The sequence below is a fragment of the Sus scrofa genome, chromosome 3 (genome assembly GCF_054392235.1).
Source record: "Sus scrofa isolate SSC_HxYL_T2T_F1_AM1 chromosome 3, Sscrofa_HxYL_maternal_Yorkshire_Landrace_v2.0, whole genome shotgun sequence".
Taxonomy (NCBI): domain Eukaryota; kingdom Metazoa; phylum Chordata; class Mammalia; order Artiodactyla; family Suidae; genus Sus; species Sus scrofa.
In genome coordinates this window covers 73,742,571-73,748,041 of record NC_139385.1, presented here as the reverse complement: position 1 = coordinate 73,748,041, position 5,471 = coordinate 73,742,571, and the positions used below count along the sequence as shown (strand labels likewise).

Sequence of the window (5,471 nt, the reverse complement as noted above, 5' to 3'; positions counted from 1 at the left end):
CATTCCTTAGGCTCTTTTCCACACAAAATTTCTCTGTTACTACAGAATCTAATCAACAGAAATCTGGCCAAAACTGCATAATCATTGTCATCTCAAGACACTAAATTTTGAAGCGACTTTTTAAGCATTGGTAGTTAACTAACTCACACTCTTCTGCATCTTACTTTGCTCATTCAAAATTAACTCAGGAAAACCCTTCAGTGCTAGATTCAGCAGAACATTCACTAAAATAGGCATGGGGCAGAGAAGATAAGCATGGCTACTGTGCAAGGATGGCATGCATAATTGTGAAAAGTTCCATATTTTTTTTTTTAAATTTTCCCACTGTACAGCAAGGGGGTCAGGTTATCCTTACATGTATACATTGCAATTACAGTTTTTCCTCACCCTTTCTTCTGTTGCAACATGAGTATCTAGACATAGTTCTCAATGCTATTCAGCAGGATCTCCTTGTAAATCTATTCAAAAGTTCCATATTTTATATATGGACCTCATACACTAATCACAAACCAAAATTCTACTACAGATACAAACCCAAAAGAGAAAGACATCCGGCCATAACACTAAATCTAGTTATCAAATCAAAGGGGAGAGAGAAAAAGAAAGGAACAAAAAATAAACTACAAAGCAACAAGAAAACAAGTAACAAAATGGCAATAAGGACATAACTATTAATAATTACTATAAATGTGAATGAATAAATGCTCCAGTCAAAGATATAAAGTGACTGAATGGGTTAAAAAAAAACCCAAAAATGAAAACCTTAAACTATTCTCATTTTAATTTTTGGTAAACTTTTGCTGCGTTAACTTAAACTACTCTGGGTGATTTAAAATATTCTGTCTTCTGGAGTTCGCACTGTGGTGTAGCAGAAATGAATCAAACTAGGAACCATGAGGTTATGTGTTCGATCCTTGGCCTTGCTCACTGGGTTAAGGATCTGGCATTGCCATGACCTGTGGGGTAGTTCACAGAGGCGGCTTGAATCTGGCTGCTGTGGGTCGGGCATAGGCTGGCAGCTGTAGCTCCAACTAGACCCCTAGTCTGGGAACTTCCATATACTGAACTCAAAATGGCTGAAAGACTCAAATATAAGACAAGGCACCATCCAGAGAACATAAGCAAAATATTCTCTTACATCAACCTTACAAATGTTTACTCAGTTCAGTCTCCCAAAACAACAGAAATAAAAGCAAAAATAAACCAATGGGACCTAATCAAACTGACAAGCTTTTGCACAGAAAAGGAAACCAAAAAGAAAACAAAAAGACAACTTTCAGAATGGGAGGAAATAGTTTCAAATGATGCAACTGACAAGGGCTTATCTCTAAAATATGCAAACAACTTATACAACTCAACTGCAAAAAAACCAACAACCCAATTGCAAAATGGGCAAAAGACTTGAATAAACATTTCTCCAAGGAAGATATATGGATGGACAACAAGCACATGAAACAATGCTCAACATCACTGATTATTAGAGAAATGCAAATCAAAACTACCATGAGATACCACCTCACACCAGTCAGAATGGCCATCATTAAAAATTCCACAAATAACAAATGCTGGAGGGGGTGTGGAGAACAGGGAACCCTCCTGCACTGTTGGTGGGAATGTAATCTGGTACAACCACTATGGAGGTACCTTAGAAATCTATACATAGAACTACCACATGACCCAGCACTTCAACTCTTGGGCATATATCCAGACAAAAATTTCCTTAAAAAAGACACATGCACCCGCATGTTCATTGCAGCTCTATTCACAATAGCCAAGACATGGAAACAACCTGAATGTCCACTGACAGATGATTGGATTAGGAAGAAGTGGTATATATACACAATGGAATACTACTCAGTCATAAAAAGAACAAAATAATGCCATTTGCAGCAATGTGGATGGAACTAGAGACTCTCATTCTGAGTGAAGTAAGTCAGAAAGAGAGCAACAAATACCATATGATATCACTTATATCTGGAATCTAAAATAAGGCAAAAATGAACATTTCCACAGAAAAGAAAATCATGGACTTGGAGAATAGACTTGTGGTTGCTGAGGGAGAGGGGGAGGGAGTGGGATGGATTGGGAGCTTGGGGTTAATAGATGCAGACTGTTGCCTTTGAAATGGATTAGCAATGAGATCCTGCTCTGTAGCACAGGGAACTATGTCTAGTCACTTATGATGGAGCATGATAATGTGAGAAAAAAGAATGAATAACTGGGTCACCATGCTGTACAGTAGAGAAAATACATAAATAAATAAAAGGTAAATAAATGAATAAATAAATAAATAAAACAAAATATTCTGTCTTCAAGGTTGCTTACCATTCCTCTGTATCACCTTATCTACTGGTGATTTCCTCTAGTGTCATTTTCATTTCAATTATTGTGTTCTGCAACTCTGCTTGGTTCTTTTTAAAAATTTCTAAGTCTTTGTTGAAGTTCTCATTGCATTTCTCCATTTTTTCCTGAGTTTGGTGAACATTTTATGACTGGTGCTTTGATCTCTTTATCAGGTAAATTATTTATCTCTGTTTCATTAGCACTTTTCCCCCCTGAGGCTTTATCTTGTTCTTTTGTTTGAACAAATTCCTATGTATTCTCATTTTGTTTGACTTTCTGTGTTGATATAAATTAGGCAAAATTGTTTCTCTTCCTAGTCTTGAAGTTATGTCCTTGTGTAGAAATGTCCCCATGCAGACCGTGTATCTTTTGGCTTTAGCAGGAAGGTTGGAGATGATTCAGGGATGGGATGGGGCTTTTCCCAGGTTGTGCTTGGGGCCATTGCTTTGGCAGATTGGAGGTTGGAGCTGGAGCATGGCAAATGACAGTGCACATTGGGGCCTGTCACCTCAGTGGTGGGTAGCTGGTACTGTAGCCTGTTATGGGCTGTGGGTTATGCTGGGGTCAGTCCTGGTAGACCAGCAGGAGAACCATGCTCTTCTTCATGTAGCTTCTGCTGGAATGCTTAACTAGCAGGGTTGTGTGCAAATCCTTTAAGAGTAGAGTCTTGGTTTTCTAGAGTCCTCTGGATCTCATGGATATAAGCTTTCCTGGTTTTAAAAGCAATTAAGGGAGGAGTTGCTTTGTGGCTCAGTGGATTAAGGATTTGACATTTTTATGTTGTAAATTTGGTGTGCCCATGCAATGGGAACTCCCAAGCATTAAAATGAATAATAGGATTAAATAAAGCAATTTTTCAGTGCTTAGCTAAGACAGGAGAATTATTGCCATAGCTCAGGTCACTGCTGTGAAACAGGTTCATTTCCTGGCCCAGGAACATCTGCATGCCAGGTGCATGGCAAAAAAAACAAACAAACAAGCAAAACAATTAAGAAATGTTATCTTCCCAGTGCTGGTCCCTAGGGCTCCATTGGCCAATATGGGGCTCAAATCGTGTGCTCCTTAGGAAGGACCTCTATAACTGTGATATCATCTTTCACTTGTGGATCACCCACCAGGGTGTGGGTCTTGATGAGATACTATCTTTACCTCTCAAGCCCACCTGATCTTTTGTTTTAATATATATATTCTTAAATGTAGAGGAGCTGTTCTGCTAGTTTTCAGGTGTTTTTTTATTTTGTAAATTTGGTGTGCCCATGGGAGAGGTGAGCTCAGGACCCTCCTACTCTACTGTCTTGATCTTGCCTTCTCTATTATTATTTTGAATATGCAGTTCTATCTTCTACTTTTTGATTAAATATTTATCACTGGTCATAAACCTGGATTTATATTTTGCTCATGTTATATTTATTTATTCACTCACTCATTATGAGTCTTTTAGACTTATGTATGGCATGTCTTATGCAGCATAATTTTGAAAAATATAAATATAAATCAGAAGTGAAAATACAGGATATATATACCAAAAATATTTATTATCAGATCAAAAGGTATAGATAGAATTAATAGCAACTTATATGTCATAGCTTTATTCTTCAATAGAAGAACAAAGGAAATTCCCATGGGGAAAAATGAATAAAATTACTAAGCATTAAAATGAATAATAGGATTTGGAAATACAGAGACAGGATCTATAAATAACTTTGTTGGCAAAAGAACTAGAGGAAATCATTGTAAGACCTACGGAGAGAGTAATTATTAGTTTGTTTATAAGAATAAGAATTGAGAATAATATCGGAAAAAAGAATTTTTTTTCTTTTTCTTTATTTTTTGTCTTTTTGCCATTTCTTAGGCCGCTCCCATGGTATATGGAGGTTCCCAGGCTAGGGGTCTAATTGGAGCTGTAGCCGCCAGCCTACACCACAGCCACAGCAACGCGGGATCCAAGAGCCGCGTCTGCAACCTACACCACAGCTCACGGCAACACTGGATCCTTAACCCACTGAACAAGGGCAGGGATCGAACCCGCAACCTCATGGTTCCTAGTCGGATTCGTTAACCACTGAGCCGCAATGGGAACTCCCAATCATTAAAATGAATAATAGGATTAGATAAAGCAATTTTTCAATGCTTAGCTAAGACAGGAGAATTTCAAGTCAATAAACCCTGTTGTATATCAGCATTTGAAGATACATTCCTTATATTGAAACAGACTTAAAAATCATGTCTGAACATCTGAAACAATCCAGGAATTCTTACACGATCAAGCCTGTAGTGAGGCCTAGGTAGATATTATCTTTGAAAACCTCCTTAGTTTATAAATAGTTAATGTTAAAACAATGATTGAAGTATTCATGTATTTTTATTATTGGGTGTCTATTTTTTTCCCCTAAACTATCAAATACATAGATGAGACTAAGAGGGAAGGGGAAGAAAGATTTTGATTTTTATTTTATCTCTCTTCTCCAAAGATAATAATATCCTTTGCGGAAAAGAGAAAAAATGTTTTAGTAGGAAATGATTAAAGAGAAATAAATTATCTTTTGCATATGTAATATTTGGAAATCATTTATCAGCTCTTAAGAATGTTAAATAATTTCCCATTGTAAAAATTATTAGGAAGTTTGAAAACACTCTCAGTTGGAAAATATAACTCTATCAATATCACTTGCATATGACCATGCAAGTGATATTAATAATAATTTTACATGACTCTCGTGCAGAGCAATAATGTAGATGTCTCATGACAGATAGCAGCTTTCTGGGTTTATTCATGCTGGCTTACCATGGGTGTGGGAAAGACACACAACATAAACTTAATGAAACCAATAACAACAACAACAACAACAAAAACTGAAGAGAAAACTGTAAAAGAAAAAAAAGATCAAGCAAATAAACAATTTCTAGATCAACCTATATCACAAAGAGACTAAGTCATGTGCTTCCAGCCTCACATCTACTGTGTAAGCCAGGCTCCAGGATGGACAGCAATGATCACTGTCTTCTGATGTTCACGCTCCTGTGTAGTCACTTCCCACACTGTGCCAGAGTCAGTCCACAGGACCAGTTAAACGTGGCAGAAGTGACAGTGGTTCACTTCTGAAAATAGATTGTATGAGATGTTGTGG

General features: G+C 37.1%; 1 non-coding gene across 1 annotated transcript; it reads left to right on the top strand.

The window, feature by feature from the left end:
• The first annotated feature begins 200 nt into the window (after positions 1-200).
• On the top strand, positions 201-307 carry LOC146404714 (U6 spliceosomal RNA). Its single transcript, XR_014842690.1, has one exon. It is a non-coding gene; the product is annotated as a U6 spliceosomal RNA (small nuclear RNA).
• The last annotated feature ends 5,164 nt before the right edge of the window (positions 308-5,471 follow it).